The sequence below is a fragment of the Mesoplodon bidens genome (assembly GCF_964165515.1).
Source record: "Mesoplodon bidens genome assembly, chromosome: X".
Taxonomy (NCBI): Eukaryota; Metazoa; Chordata; class Mammalia; order Artiodactyla; family Ziphiidae; genus Mesoplodon; species Mesoplodon bidens.
The window spans coordinates 67498890-67516691 of NC_138163.1; the positions used below are offsets into that span (position 1 = coordinate 67498890).

The following is a 17802-nucleotide window of genomic DNA, read 5'->3' on the forward strand; positions in this document are numbered from 1 at the left end:
AGATTTCTGTGCAATAAGACTGTATCCTGCTACTTTACCAAATTCATTGATTAGCTGTAGTAGTTTCCTGGTAGCATCTTTAGGATTCTCTATGTAGAGTATCATATCATCTGCAAACAGTGAGAGCTTTACTTCTTCTTTTCTGATTTGGATTCCTTTTATTTCATTTTCTTCTCTAAATGTGGTGGCTAAAACTTCCAAAACTATGTTGGATAATAGTGGTGAAAGTGGGCAACCTTGTCTTTTTCCTGATCTTAGTGGAAATGTTTTCCATTTTTTCACCATTGAGGACGATGTTGGCTGTGGGTTTGTCATATATGGCCTTTATTATGTTGAAGAAAGTTCCCTCTATGGCTACATTCTGGAGGGTTTTTATCATAAATCGTTGTGGAATTTTGTCAAATGGTTCTCTGAATCTATTGAGTTGTTTATTTGTTTTTACTGCTCCAAGTTGTTAATATGGTTTATCACATTGATTGACTTGCATATACTGAAGAATCCTTGCATACCTGGGATAAACCCCACTTGATCATGGTTTGTGATCCTTTTCATGCCCTGCTAGATTCTTTTTGCTAATATTTTGTTGATGATTTTTGCATCTATGTTCATCATTGATATTGGCCTGCTGTTTGTTTCTTTGTGACATCCTTGTATGGTTTAGGTTTCAGGGTGACGGTGGCCTCATAGAATGAATTTGACAGTGTTCCTCCCTCTGCTATATTTTGGAAGAGTTTGAGAAGGATAGGTGTTAGCTCTTCTCTAAATGTTTGATAGAATTCGCCTGTGAAGCCATCTGGTCCTGGGCTTTTGTTTGTTGGAAGATTTTTAATCACAGTTTGAAATTCAGTGCTTGTGCTTGGTCTGTTCATATTTTCTATTTCTTCCTGGTTCACTCTCAGAAGGTTGTGAATTTTTAAGTATTTGTGCATTTATTCCAGGTTGTCCATTCTTTTGCCCTATAGTTGCTTGTAGTAATCTCCCATGAACCTTTGTATTTCTTCAGTGTCAGTTGTTACTTCTACTTTTTCATTTCTAATTCTATTTATTTGAGTCCTTTCCCTTTTTATTCTTGATGAGTCTGGCTAATGGTTTATCAATTTTGTTTATCTTCTCAAAGAACCAGCTCTTAATTTTATTGATCTTTGCTATCATTTCCTTCATTTCTTTTTCATTTACTTCTGATCTGATATTTATGACTGCTTTCCTTCTGCTAACTTTGGGGATTTTTTCTAGTTCTTTCTCTAATTGCTTTAGGTGTAAGGTTGGGTTGTTTTTTTGAGATGTTTCTTGTTTCTTAAAGTAGGATTGTATTGCTATAAGCTTCCCTTTTAGAACTGATATTGCTGCATCCCATAGGTTTTGGGTCATTGTGTTCTCATTGTCATTTGTTTCTATGTATTTTTTGATTTCCTCTTTGATTTCTTCTGTGATCTCTTGGTTAGTTAGTAGTGCATTGTTTGGTCTCCATGTGTTTGTATTTTTTATAGATTTTTTCCTGTAATTGATACCTAGTCTCATAGCCTTGTGGTTGGAAAAGATACTTGATACATTTTCAATTTTCTTAAATTTACCAAGGTTTCATTTGTGATCCAAGATATGATCTATCCTGGAGAATGTGCCATGAGCCCTTGAGAAGAATGTGTATTCTGTTGTCTTTGGATGGTATGTACAATAAATATCAATTAAGTCCATCTTGTTTAATGTATCATTAAAAGCTTGTGTTTCCTTATTTACTTTCATTTTGGATGATCTGTCCATTGGTGAATGTGGGGTGTTAAAGTCCCCTACTATGAATGTGTTACTGTCGATTTCCCCTTTTATGGCTGTTAGTATTTGCCTTATGTATTGCGGTTCTACTATCTTGGGTGCATAAATATTAACAGTTGTTATATCTTCTTCTTCAATTGATCCCTTGATCATTATGTAGTGTCCTTCTTTGTCTCTTGTAATACTCTTTATTTTAAAGTCTATTTTGTCTGATATGAGAATTGCTGCTCCAGCTTTCTTTTAATTTCCATTTGCATGGAATATATTTTTCCATCCCTTCCCTTTCAGACTCTATGTGTCCCTAGGTCTGAAATGGGTCTCTTCTAGACAGCATTTATATGGGTCTTGTTTTTGTGTCCATTCAGCCAGTCTATGTCTTTTGGTGGGAGCATTTAATCCATTTACATTTAAGGTAATTATTGATATGTATTTTCCTATTATCATTTTCTTAATTATTTTACATTTGTTATTGTAGGTCTTTTCCTTCTCTTGTGTTTCTTGCCTAGAGAAATGTCCTTAACATTTGTTGTAAAGCTGGTTTGGTAGTGCTGTATTCTCTTAGCTTTTGTTTGTCTGTAAATATTTTAATTTCTCCATCAAATCTGAATGAGATCCTTCTGGGTAGAGTAATCTTTGTTGTAGGTTCTTCTCCTTCATCACTTTAAATATGTCCTGCCACTTCCTTCTGGCTTGTAGAGTTTCTGCTGAAAGCTCAGCTGTTAACCTTATGGGGATTCTGTTTTGTGTTAGTTGTTTTTTTCTTTGCTGCTTTTAATACATGTTCTTTGTATTTAATTTTTGATAGTTTGATTAGTGTGTGTCTTGGTGTATTTCTCCTTGGATTTTTCCTGTATGGGACTCTTTGTGCTTCCTGGACTTGATTAACTATTTCCTTTCCCATATTAGGGAAGTTTTCAACTATAATCTATTGTTCTCAGTCCCTTTCTTTTGCTCTTCTTCTTCTGGGACCACTATAATTCGAATGTTGGTGCATTTAATGTTGTCCCAGAGGTCTCTGACACTGTACTCAGTTCTTTTCATTCTTTTTTCTTTATTCTGCTCTGCAGTAGTTATTTACACTATTTTATCTTCCAGGTCAGTTATCCTTTCTTCTCTCTCAGTTATTCTGCTATTGATCCCTTCTAGAAAATTTTTAATTTCATTTATTGTGTTGTTCATCACAGTTTGTTTTCTCTTTAGTTCTTCTAGGTCCTTGTTAACTGTTTCTTGCATTTCATCTATTCGATTTCCATGATTTTGTATCATCTTTACTATCATTATTCTGAATTCTTTTTCAGGTAGACTGCCTATTTCCTCTTCATTTGTTAAGTCTGGTGGGTTTTTGTCTTGCTCCTTCATCTGATGTGTGTTTTTCTGTCTTCTCATTTTGCTTAACTTACTATGTTTGTGGTCTCCTTTCATAGGCTGCAAGTTCATACTTCCTGGTGTTTCTGGTGTCCTATCCCCAGTGGCTAAGGTTGGTTCATTGGGTTGTGTAGGCTTCCTGGTGGAGGGGACTAGTGCCTGTGTTCTGTTGGATGAGGATGGATCTTGTTTTTCTGGTTGGTAGGTCCAAGTCTGGTGGTGTGTTTTGGGGTGTCTGTGGCCTTATGATTTTATGCACCCTGTCTGCTAATTGATGTGGTTGTGCTACTGTCTTGCTAGTTGTTTGGCATAGGGTGTCCTGTACTCTAGCTTGCTGGTCATTGAGTGAAGCTGTGTCTTGGCATTGAAATGGAGATCTCTGGGAGACTTACACCATTTTGTATTACACGGAGGCACAGCCCAGACACTTGAACTTGGCTCTCCCAACTCAGCGACACAGCACTTACACCTGGCTGGAGAACCAGGAGCCTTTCATCCACATGGCTGAGAATAAAAGGGAAAAAATTATAAAGAAAGAAAGAAGATAAAATAAAATAAAATATTTTTATTAAAATAAAAAGTAAATATTAAGAAAAAAATTAAGTAATAAAAAACAAAAACAAATACAAAAAATGGACAGACAGAACCCAAGGACAAATAGTAAAAGCAAAGCTATACAGAAAAAATCACACACAGAAGCCTACACATACACACAAAAAGAAAAAAAGGGGAAAAAATATATCTTTGCTCTCAAAGTCCACCTCCTCAATTTGGGATGATTTGTTGTCTACTCAGGTATTCCACAGATGCAGTGTACATCAAGTTGTTTGTGGAGATTTATTCCTTTGATCTTGAAGCTGCTGAGAGAGATTTCCCTTTCTCTTCTTTTTTAGTACAGCTCCTGGATTTCAGCTTTGGATTTGGCACCTCCTCTGCGTGTAGGTCGCCTGAGGGCGTGTGTTCTTCACTGAGACAGGATGGGGGTAAAGCAGTGGCTGAATCGGAGGCTCTGGCTCACTCAGGCCAAGGGCAAGGATGGGTACGGATTCGAGGCAAGCCTGTGGCGCTAGAGGCCAGCAAGACGTTGTACCAGCCTGAGGGGTGCTGTGTGTTCTTCTGGGGAAGTTGTTTCTGGATCACAGCACCCTGGCAGTGGCGGGCTACACCGGCTCCTGGGAGGTGTGGTGTGGATAGTGACCTGTGCTCGCACACAGGCTTCTTTGTGGTGGCAGCAGCAGTCTTGGTATCTCATGACCATCTCTGGGGTCCACGCTGTTAGCCGCAGCTCTCGCCCTTCTCTGGTGTTCCTTTAAACAGCACTCTTAATCCCCTCTCCTCACACACCAGGAAACAAACAGGGAAGAAAAAGTCTCTTGCCGCTTCGGCAGGTCAAGTCTTTTCCCCGGACTCCCTCCCGGCTAGCTGTGGTGCACTAACACCCTGCAGGCTGTGTACAGGCCACCAACCCTAGTCTTCTCCCTGCACTCCAACTGAAGCCTGAGTCTCAGCTTCCAGGCCTGCCCGCCCCAGCAGGTGAGCAGACAAGCTGCTCGGGCTGGTGAGTGCTGGTCTGAACCGATCCTTTGTGCTGGCATCTCTCCGCTTTGTCCTCCGAACCCCTGTTGCTGCGCTCTCCTCCGTGGGTCTGAAGCTTCCCTGCCTCCGCCACCCACAGTCTCAGCCCACGAAGGGGCTTCCCAGTGTGTAGAAAGCTTTCCTCCTTCACAGCTCCCTCCCACTGGTGCAGGTCCCATCCCTATTCTTTTGTCTCTGTTTTTCCTTTTTTCTTTTGCCCTACCCAGGTACGTGGGGAGTTTCTTGCCTTTTGAGAGGTCTGAGGTCTTCTTCCAGTGTTCAGTAGGTGTTCTGTAGAGGCTGTTCCACAAGTAGATGTATTTCTGATGTATTTGTGGAGAGGAAGGTGATCTCCGTGTCTTACTCTTCCACCATCTTCCGTAGGTTGATTTTTCATTTTGTTGATTTTTTTTTCTTTTTGCTGTTTCCTGTACGTTTTTAAATGTAAATAAAGGCTTTCTTTTAAACAAGTGAACACTACATTAACAGTAGTATTACATAAGATTTACATGGATCTTGATTCAAATCCCAATTGATCTTACTCTGATGGTGTGATTATAAAAAATTATGTTAGAAAAATCCTACAAAAATGCATAGTCATGTCTCTGTAATTTGGTTGTCAGTGCATTATAGCTAAATAACTTTGTCAAGATAGCTAGGCACAATATCCACATTTCAATACCAGCAGCATGTTAAGTGTTTCTTAAAGCAGGCTTCTAATTTTCAAAATGTAGTGGTCATTTCTAGAATTTGTTCTTCTTGATTAAGTTTCTTTTCTGTCTTTTGGATTGTATTTCCAAATATATCGCTATCTAAGGTTTAAATTAAATTAAAATATTCTCTTAGCTGCTAAAGTGGATTTCTGGGATGATATTGTTTACAAGTAACATGTTCTAGTAATTTAAGCAGTGGATGGAATATGATAAATTTAAGGATACATTTTGATACATGATTGACTTATTTGGATTATCATAAAATTAACCTAACAACATATGGAAAACAGGATCAGAGGCCTGCAAATAAATATGATCCTTATAAAACCAGTAGCAGAAAAGCCAGAGTTATTTACAATGACTGCCTTGAAATAGAGGAAATAATCTCCCCCAAAATGTGGCAATTAGCAAGATGGATTAGGGCAGAATATTTCAAGCTTGAGGTATTTTTCTAGTACTCCTCAAATTGCACAGTTCCTACTTATGAGACTTCCATTAGGCATCCAGAAGCAAGACTGAAGCATTATTGTCACTGGGCTCTTAAAAGCAAATGCTTGTCAACAACACTCCATTTAGGTATCTGGCTTTACCTTAACACAAACATTTTCCCAGTGTAGAGAAATAGCCTGCTTTTTATGAAACTACTAGGCACCTAATTATTGTCCAAAGGGATAAATATGTCACTAACACACACCACACACAATGCATCAATAGTTAACATACCAGGGCTTAGGATATAGCTGTTGTTGTTTTTTTTTAATACTAAGGGTAGCTTTGTAAGGAAAATTTTTTCTTATTTATTTCACAAAATACTAGCATTACCCATGGCTTATTGGATATGCTACTATTATAGCACTTATTACATTTTGTCTTGCATTACACTTATTGGTATACATATTTATGTTCTCTACTAGAAAGTAAGCAACTGGAAAGCGATTGTTTTATGCCTCATTTTCTCTGTCAAGGTACTTGGATACATTATGCATTCTAAATGTTTATTGACATATGAATGAAGTAGTAGTTTAAAGAGAAGTTTTATTTTCATGTGATTTTTGTTTTCTAGACATAAGAGGAATTTACAGTAAATATACCTCCTTGAGTTTCATTTACCATTTTGTATCAGTGTAAAAAAACATGCAGTCTGGATCATTTTAGCTTGTTTAATAGTAGTGAGAGCATCTTGACATACAAAATTGAACCTAAATAGAGTGTCAAATCAAAACACTTCTGAAAAAAGAGCAAGACTCAGTTAGTGGGAAGGTCCAAGGCTTAAAGTATCTCAGCTAAGGTTGTCAACATGACAGAATTTTCATGGTTATCTTTTGTGGAAAATATTCCCTTCATGTCTCACAAAGTGCTTCTAGAACAAGGGTTGACAAACTATAGCCCGTAGTACCAAATCCAACCAGCCATCTGTTTTGTATGGTCTGTGAGCTAAAAATTTATTTTACATTTTCTTACTGGTTAACAGAATCAAAAGGATGCAAGAAAATTGTATGCAATTCCAATTTCAATGTTCATAAATATGTTCTTATTGGAACACTGTTGCACTCATTCATTTACATATTATCTAAGGCTGTTTTGATCTAAAGTCAGAGTTAAGTGGTAGAAACAGAGTCTGGATGGCCTGCAAAATCCAAAATATTTACCCTCTGTTTCTTTACATAGAGTTTACCTACCCTTGTAAAACATTCATTGCTTTCATTTCTCACAATGTGTTTCTAGAATATCAACAGACATAAAAGTTTTTATTATCTTATATGCTATATTTTTAGTTTGATTTTATCACAATCCAAATAACACAATGATGCATTAAAGTGTATTTTTAATGTCTTTAATTCCATCCACTGTTTGGATTACTAGATAATGTTACCTGCTAAACCTTACCATTCCAGATATCCACTTTAGTGAATGCGAGAAGGATGTTTGTAATTGACTAGATTATATGTGGAAATCTCCTCAAATGAGAAATTAAATGAAAGAATTGGTAAAATAGCAATGACTTTTTATTCCTATTATAAAATAATTAAGTGAATGATTAAGCAATGGCTAAATAATTAGGAGGCATTTTCTATCACCTATAAGAAACTATAGTATGCTTAACAATTAGCATTATAAGATGAATGAGGCATGATGAAAATTGTTCAAAATGTAAAATGATAATGTTAACATTAATTGAATTCTTATATGTAAGACACTGTTTAATGACTTTATATTTATTGCCTCAATTAATCTTCCACACAACCATATGAAATAGGTGCATATACTTTCCTCATTTTAAAAACAAAGAGAAACTGAGAGGTTAAATAATTTACTTGAGGTCATAACACAAAAAACTTTCAGAGCTAGCCTTTGAATTTTGATACTTTAACTCCAGGGTGAATCTGATCATGCTTTTCTATATAGGATGTGAAAGGAAAATGTCCCTAGACACAAGCAAACTTGGGTTGGTTATGGAGCCATATATTTTTTTTTAATAAAACAATGAGCTTTGTAGGTTTGTTAGCATGAGTTGAAGATAAATTCCATTGCTCATAACAATTAACATTTTCTTCACCATATTAGCCATTTTGTTAGTGTGCTTATTCATTTCTATTGCTTTTACAAAAAAGAGATCCTGATATTTTGAGCAAGTCAAATAAAAACTGTGGCAGACTACGAAAATAATGATTCTTCTAAGGAGAACAAACAATAAACTACAAAGTCACACTTTGTCTGCTGTCCATAACAATTAACAATTATTCTCTATGTTTGCAGCCAGCAGCATAGAGAATATCAAGAGACAGGAGGAAAATTGGTTTGCATTTGGCACAGCAGCGAGAGAGTATTATTATGTACAAGCTCCGGTCTGACCTTTCAATTATGCCTGCTTAAAATTCATAGATATTGATTAAAGAAACTAATATTTGCAAATTTACATTGGTGATTGTCAGTTACAGTTCACTTTGAAAATCAACTAGGTATATATTTTATAATTGCATATTATTTTAGATGTTTTGTAGAGAAATGGCAAATTATGAAAAAAATCATAAACACAGGGCATTTAGTACTGCTGAATCCCAGAAAAAAAATCATTGAGTGTATGAAGAAATACAAAAGATAATGAGAGATTACTACAAGCAAATCTATGCCAATAAAATGGACAAACTGGAAGAAATGGACAAATTCTTAGAAATGCACAACCTGCCAAGACTGAATCAGGAAGAAATAGAAAATATGAAGAGACCAATCACAAGAACTGAAATTGAAACTGTGATTAAAAATCTTCCAACAAACAAAAGCCCAGGACCAGATGGCTTCACAGGCGAATTCTATCAAACATTTAGAGAAGAGCTAACACCTATATTTCTCAAACTCTTCCAAAATATAGCAGAGGGAGAAACACGCCCAAACTCATTCTACGAGGCCACCATCACCTTGACACCAAAACCAGGCAAGGATGTCACAAAGAAAAAAAACTACAGGCCAATATCACTGATGAACATAGGTGCAAAAAAACTCAACAAAATACTAGCAAACAGAATCCAATAGCACATTAAAAGGATCATATACCATGATCAAGTGGGGTTTATTACAGGAATGCAATGATTCTTCAATATATGCAAATCAATCAATGTGATACACCATATTAACAAACTGAAGAAGAAAAAACATATGATCATCTCAATAGAGGCAGAGAAAGTTTTTGACAAAATTCAACACTCATTTATGATAAAAACCCTGCAGAAAGTAAGCATAGAGGGAACTTTCCTCAACATAATAAAGGCCATATATGACAAACCCACAGCCAACATCATCCTCAATGGTGAAAAACTGAAACCATTTCCACTAAGATAAGGAACAAGACAGGTCTGCCCACTCTCACCACTCTTATTCACCATAGCTTTGGAAGTTTTAGGCACAGCAATCAGAGAAGAAAAGGAAATAAAAGGAACCCAAATTGGAAAAGAAGAAGTAAAGCTGTCACTGTTTGCAGATGACATGATACTATACATAGAGAATCCTAAAGATGCTACCAGAAAACTACTAGAGCTAATCAATGAATTTGGTAAAGTAGCAGGATACAAAATTAATGCACAGAAATCTCTGGTATTCCTGTACACTAATGATGAAAAATCTGAAAGTGAAATCAAGAAAACACTCCCATTTACCATTGCAACAAAAAGAATAAAATATCTAGGAATAAACCTACCTAAGGAGACAAAATACCTGTATGTAGAAAATTATAAGACACTGGTAAAAGAAATTAAAGATGATACAAGTAGATGGAGAGATATACCATATTCCTGGATTGGAAGAATCAATATTGTGAAAATGACTCTACTACCCAAAGCAATCTACAGATTCAATGCAATCCCTATCAAACTACCATTGTCATTTTTCACAGAAGTAGAACAAAAAAATAAACAATTTATATGGAAACACAAAAGAACCCGAATAGACAAAGCAGTCTTGAGAACAAAAAACGGAGCTGGAGGAATCAGGCACCCTGACTTCAGACTATACTACAAAGCTACTGTAATCAAGACAGTATGGTACTGGCACAAAAACAGAAAGATAGATCAATGGAACAGGATAGAAAGCCCAGAGATAAACTCACGAACATATGGTAAACATATCTTTGATAAAGGAGGCAGGACTATACAGTGGAGAAAGGACAGCCTCTTCAATAAGTGTTGCTGGGAAAACTGGACAGATACATGTAAAAGTAGGAGATTAGATCACGACCTAACCCCATACACAAAAGTAAGCTCAAAATGGATTAAAGACCTAAATGTAAGGCCAGAAACTATCAAACTCTTAGAGGAAAACATAGGCAGAACACTCTATGACATAAATCACAGCAAGTTCCTTTTTGACCCACCTCCTAGAGAAATGGAAATAAAAACAAAAAAAAAAAAAAACAAATGTGACCTAATGAAACTTCAAAGCTTTTTCAAAGCAAAGGAAACCATAAAGAAGACAAAAAGACAACACTCAGAATGTGAGAAAATATTTGCAAATGAAGCAACTGACAAAGGATTAATCTGCAAAATTTATAAACAGCTCATGCAGCTCAATAGCAAAAAAAAAACAAACAACCCAATCCAAAAATGGGCAGAAGACCTAAATAGACATTTCTCCAAAGAAGATATACAGACTGCCAACAAACACATGAAAAAAGTGCTCAACATAATTAATCATTAGAGAAATACAAATCTAAAAGTACAGTGAGATATCTCACACCAGTCAGAATGGCCATCATCTAAAAACCTAGAGACAATAAATGCTGTAGAGGGTGTGGAGAAAAGGAAACATTCTTGCACTGCTGGTGGGAATGTGAATTGGTAGAGCCACTATGGAGAAAAGTATGGAGGTTCCTTTAAAAACTACAAAGAGAACTACCATATGACCCAACAATCCCAGAACTGGGCATATACCCTGAGAAAACCATAATTCAAAAAGAGTCATGTACCAAAATGTTCATTGCAGCTCTATTTACAATAGCCAGGATGTGGAAGCAACCTAAGTGTCCATCGACAGATGAATGGATAAAGAAGACGTGGCACATATATACAATGGAATATTACTCAGCCATTAAAAAAACAAAATTGAGCTATTTGTAATGAGGTGCATAGACCTAGAGTCTGTCATACAGAGTGAAGTAAGTCAGAAAGAGAAAGACAAATACCATATGCTAACACATATATATGGGATTTAGGGGGGAAAATGTCATGAAGAACCTAGGGTTAAAACAGGAATAAAGACACAGACCTACTTGAGAATGGACTTGAGGATATGGAGAGGGGGAAGGGTAAGCTGTGACAAAGTGAGAGGGAGACATGGACATATATACTCTACCAAACTTAAGGTAGATAGCTAGTGGGAAGCAACCACATAGCACAGGGAGATCAGCTCGCTGCTTTGTGACTGCCTGGAAGGCTGGGATAGGGAGGGTGGGAGGGAGGGAGACGCAAGAGAGAAGGGATATAGGAACACATGTTCATGTATAACTGATTCACTTTGTTATAAAGCAGAGACTAGTACACCATTGTGAAGCAATTATACTCCAATAAAGTTGCAAAAAAAAATCATTGAGTTAAAAAAGAGACGCATCAAGCAAAACATAAATTGCCATGAATATGATGTTTTAGCAGAAGGGAGCAAGCTACTTTTCAGATAGGCAGGAGACATAAAGGGAACTAGAAATACTGGGGAGAAATTTATTTTTAAATAAAAATTATGACAAAAGTTTTAATTGAGAAAAAGTAGTTTTATGTCCTCCTTATTACCTTCTATTTAATGCAGCAGATACTGAATAATGATAAGTTCTCAATAGGTGATTCCAGAGAAACCAGCATGAAAGCAGTCTAAACCAAAAATGACTCAAACTTTTAACACTTCTAAGAATATTTGAATATACATATATATATGTATATGTATATGTATATATACACACACACACACACACACACACACATATATATATATATATATATATATATATATATATATATATATATACTGTATATTATACCGCATTTATGATATGCAGAATATATCCTACAAATTCTTGGTCCTTTTTGAATTGTCTAATCTCATAAAAATGACAAATTCTTGTATTTACTGTGCAGTACTCTCTTCTTAAATGTTAATGCATATTTTAGCCATAATTATTTATAAAATAGGGAAGTAAAATGAACATCTCATGTGATTTGTTTTATCTTAGTACTTAAAGAGTCTCTGCTCTTTAATGAAACCTGAGAATGTCAAAGGTTTGGGAAACAATGTCCAGCAAGAGAAGCAACTCAAATACAAGATTAGGTGCAACTTTGGGATCCGTAGTGTTACCTCTCTTCTTTCCAAGTTTTCTCACATAACTCCTTGTAATTTAAGAAGAGAAAGACAAATGAATGAAGATGAAGGATGTAGAGCTAGGTGAAGCTCATACTCAAAACCGCATGAGTGATATACTGTGGCAGAATTTAAGGCTTTCCCTTCTATTTCACCCTGAGACTCTGGAAAGTGTCCACAAAATAAACATCTAAAGAAATAAAATAAAGTGAGTTCAGATTATTAATTACCAAGGTGATCAGTATGAGTAGAATTTACTAAGTAAAATTTTCTAAAAATCATTTTCTCTTTTAGTTAAATGTTCTAACTATAGTAATAGTCCTCCAAAAGTTTAATTGTTACTTTTTTTCAATGCCAATTCTGTCACTTTAACTTATGTTTTTGCTCTGCCAATTAAGTTACCATACCAAGAAACCTTTAGTGGGATATAGTAGTTTCCAGAAATAAATATCAATAATACTCATGTGTCATACCCAGTTATTTAGGCATGATCTTTTGACATGGTTGGTTCCTGATGCAACCCTGACATAATCCCCCAGAACATGTTTGAGGCTGAAATTAGAATCTCCTAATTCATGTTGACTTCTGTAGCACTCTGTAGTCCCTTCTTAGAACACCTGAATTAATTATAAGAACCAAATAATTATAAAAGTTCCCCATGTCCCCACTTTTCTGACCATGTGCTCTTAGTTTCCATTAAATGAGAAGAATGAACTTATAGCTATTGACAAAAATAATTAAATAGATATTGAACAATTTTTTAAAAATACTTGAGTAAAATCTGAAGGTCATGCATGATATTGAAGCTAGTGAAGATTTATTTAAGCATTTCATGAGTAAAACTAATCATATTTATTTAATTGTACCTTGAGAAGAGGGCATGGTTTTTGAAAACTTGATCTTTTATAGGAAGTGTGTGTGTGTGTGTGTGTGTGTGTGAGAGAGAGAGGGGGAGAGAGATTTTGTGTGTGTGTGTGTGTGTGTGTGTGTAGCTTGGATACTATTTTGGGACCTCTGAGATGAAAGTCACAGAGTCATTCCAGAATTTCCATTTAAAGTTGAAAAACTAGAAAACTAAACTAAAATATAAAAATATAAAAAATAAAATCATTTGAGAACATATTATTTAGAATTCAAATTAATATTATAAACAAAAATTATCTATCTTTTTTTACATCTTCTTGACATAGTCAAAGAGATGTGTTTTTAAAGGGCAACTTGCACCAAGTCATTGGTCTCTTGGTTTCAACATATCAGCTAAAGCAAAAAAGCTGGGAAAATGTCTAGAAATCTTTAGTTTACTCTTTTACACACATATTCACTTGATTATCTTTCAGCAGTGTAGGTATGACCTTGACCTTAATGGCTGTCTTAGTGATCTGAACACTTATTATAAATTCAAGAGCCATTCTTCTTTCTAGGGTGATGGAGGTACGGAGGAGAAGAGATATTATTGTATTAGATATAATGAGTTTTATTTCTTTTGATTACACACAAAGGTCAAAGCAAGCCTTCTGGGAAATAGCACTGTAACAATGGTAGCATAGATGAGTGATTAAGATGTTTCTCAACACAAAGATAATTTACAAATCAACAAAATTAAATAACAGGCTTGAATTCAATAGAGTGTGTTCTGATTTCACAGTGTATACCATTCTCACTACTATTAATAAACCGTTTCATGTATCCTATGATTTAAAGCCTTCATTGTATTTCACTAATGGTACTGCATACATCAGTAAAAAATAAGAAAAACCTTAAAAATACTAAAGATGCAAATGGTTTAATCATTAAAAATGCTTAATAGTCCATTAGCTTATAAGTGCTTCTTAGATACATTTTTCAGAATTAAGCAATCATCATTCAACAAACAAAAGAAATTCTGTTTCTATTTACCTGTAAATTAATATATGTGATTTAGTGCAAAATTAAAAAAATACAAATGCAAATAACTTTAAATTATATTTTAACAGTATGTGATGATCATGCTATTTATGAATGACTTAATTAACTATCCTCTACTGTTTTACTTTAATAGAACCTTAGAAAGACTATCAGTTTATTCATTCAAAATGAAAGACAATGAAACACTACTTATTAATTTTGCCAAGTATATCCCCCACATAAGCCTTTTCCACACTTTTTGGCAGATTGATGTTTTAGCTAAATAATGACTAGAATTCTCATGCAACTGTAAAAATCTATGCTATGCTGGAAGGATAAAAAGAAATAATTTTATGCAAGGGGAAATAACTATTATTTAAGCTTGACTGGAAGCAATAACAGATGTTTCATGAATTTTCATGTTTTTGCCAGTATTTTCTTCCTTTTTTTTTTTTGTGGTACATGGGCCTCTCACTGTTGTGGCCTCTCCCGTTGTGGAGCACAGGCTCCGGACGTGCAGGCTCAGCGGCCATGGCTCACTGGTCCAGCCGCTATGTGGCATGTGGGACCTTCCCAGACCAGGGCATGAACCTGTGTCCCCTGCATCGGCAGACAGACTCTTAACCACTGCGCCACCAGGGAAGCCCCTTTTCTTCCCATTTTAATGGCAAAGAACTTTGAGTACCACCAGCAGTTTTATCCATTTATTTTTACAAGCCTCTTTCAACACAAAAGTAAAAAAAAAAAATCTGTTATAGTCAGACCCTTACTAGTTATATAGCTGTCAACAGAAGACTAACTAAATTATCTAGATGGAAGAAAGGGGATTTTAAGACTTTTGGGGCTTGAAGAAGAAAAAGTTGCTGGATAACTAAAAGTTATCTTAAATGTTCTACATAGATATATTTATCACCAGTTTTATATTGCTGAGAGAAAATTAGAGAATAGGGCCTAATTGTTTTAGTATATTTGTTGGTTAGCTTACAGAGAAACTGTCAGTGTTATTTGAATTACCTCCTCATCTTTGAATAACTTGTAACATTGATCTACTTAAGAATAACAGCATAAATATGATCTCATTCAGTTCTTGATTACCCATACTACTAATGGGCAGAACCCAAAAGAGTAGATGATTCCTTGACCAGAGACAGTCTTTGTGTTGTTCTTGAACTCCTGAATGTATGGAGAAGCCCCTGTGTGGTGACAGACAATTTACAAAGCAAAACATCTATTCTCAAAAATCACTGAGTATTTTAGATATTTTCTGCAAACAGTAGAATGAACAAGATGATTTAACTATATTTTATGGTAAAAAAGTATGTAAAATGTCCTAGTTTATGTGTTTTATGTGACAGTTATCTGATGTGAAGTGTAAAAATTATTTCATGTATTTACTTGTAAGAAATTCTGTAAACAGGCTAACATAGGCACTTTTAGACATCAGTTATAATGATGATTGCACACTCATAAATTTATCAAAAGGAAGTAGCTGAATATGTTATTAAGAGAAGAGCATGGTTAAAGTCCAGGAGTTAGGAAACTTGGCTTATAGTTACAGCTTTGCCACTAATTAGCTATAGTCAGTTTATGTTTTAAGCTTTTCCCACACCTGTCCATTTCTTTAAAAGTCCTTTCTAACCAAAATCCTAAGATATTTGTAAATGTGCAATTTTTATAAACTTCAGTCAAATGAAAAGGGATAAAAAACTCAGAGCATAAATTTACTTTTTCTTCATATATATAGTAGTTATGAAAATAATTATAGCATATATACTTGCTTTGATCACATGTGGCAAGTTCAAATGTATGTACTTTTATTTCTTTAATATAGAAATAAAAATCATCTTGATCTTGATACATTAGTAAGATGTATGCTAATTGCTATCAAACGTGCTTTATCCTTAAGCAAGACAAGTTATTTAGATCAGCCAAATGCTTCTGGAAGGTGATTACTTAACATATTAATTATCTTAATCAGATTCATAATTTGTAGAGAAAGGCTTAATTTTTCATCTCATTTTCTAGCTCACTTAGAATGACAAAAACAATTTTTCCTTTTTACTGTTTTTTTTTTGGGGGGCGGGTTACAATTTTATACTTATGTACTTTGAATGTATTACCTCATATGGAGAACAAAGAAAACATAGAAGGTGAAGAGAGCAACTCTCAATTACTAAAGAAAAGTAAGGAGAAAGTAAGAGAAGAACAGCAAATTAATTATGAGAACTGAGGGGGGAAGATAGGTCTGCAGGCAGTTTACCAATATATAATCAGTATTTTCAATAGGTATCTATAGTATATATAGCATTATATTAGTAATCATTGTCCAACCTTCAAAATACCTCACCTGAGAGTTGAGGGACGACAATGATGGTAAAGTGTCATTGGTTATTTTGTTTCCGAGTTGAAAAATTAACAATAATAAAAAATTTCCATGTGGTTGAAATTTGTTGCTATTCTTGGATTAAACTTTCTATGTTTGCATTTCAACACGTCTTGAGTCATTAACCCTACTTCCATCTTAATTATCCTGGGTAGCTTCTATATTAAACACTAGGAGATCTGAACTGAGTTGCTACCTTGTAACTGCTTTTAAAACTTTTATTGCGAGGGTGTGCTTTTCCATTCCAACTGGAAAGTCCATAAGGGTAGGATATATGTTTTTATTCCTTTGTCATCCTTTCACAGAACTTAATAAAGTTCATTACACACAGAAGAATGAAAGGCTAAATTAATGCTGCTGACTATTTTTAAACCATTTTCTTGGTCAATATTTGAGAACTTAATGTAAATCATAGATTCAAGTGTATCTACAATTCTGTATATAAAGTAGAATCAATTATTATGCTTTATAACCTATTATACTTTATATGAGGCATTTATTTATTGTATGTTTACAAATATATCAAGTATTGGGATCCTATAGGAATCCTGAGAAATTAGGCTTGCAAGAGCTGACAAAGTGTTTTTTAAAGTTTGGTTCAGAAGTTTGTTGAAAATTCAGATTCCAAAATCTCACCTCAAAACTAATAAGTTAAATTCTCTGGTAGTGGATACTGAGTAACTACATTTTTAACAAGCTCCCCAGATAATTCTTGGGCACAGTGAAGCCCAAGATCCTATTTGCACTAACAAGAAAGAGAATTGCCCCAGGTATAGCTCATTAAACTAACATCTCTGAAAATGATCTGCCTCCCACACACTATTACAACCAACATAATACTGGAAGTCCTAGCCAGAGCATTTATGAAGAAAAAGAAATAAAAGTTATCCTAATCAGAAGGGATGAAGAAAAATTATCTATGTTTGCAGACGACATGCTCTTTTATGTAGATAACCCTAAAGACTCCTCAAAAAAGTTGGTAGAACTAATCAACAAATTCAGTAAAGTTGCAGGATACAAAATCAACATTTAAAGTCCTTTCTGTTTCTACACCAACAACGACCTACCTAAAAAGGAAATTAAGAAAACTATTCCATTTACAGAAGTGTCAAGAAGAATAAAATACTTAGGAATAGTGAAATTGGACCTTATGGCATATACAAAAATCAACTCACAATGGATTAAAGATTTTAATGCAAACCTGAAACCATAAAATTCCTAGCAGAAAACACGGGGAAAAAGCTTCAAGACATTGGTCTTGGCAATAATTTATTGGATATA

General features: G+C 34.8%; 1 protein-coding gene across 3 annotated transcripts in view; it reads right to left on the reverse strand.

Moving 5' to 3' along the window:
- The window catches only part of KLHL4 (kelch like family member 4), a 116403-nt gene that overhangs the window by 87976 nt on the left and 10625 nt on the right, over positions 1-17802 (reverse strand). The gene's annotated exons all lie outside the window — the stretch shown is intronic.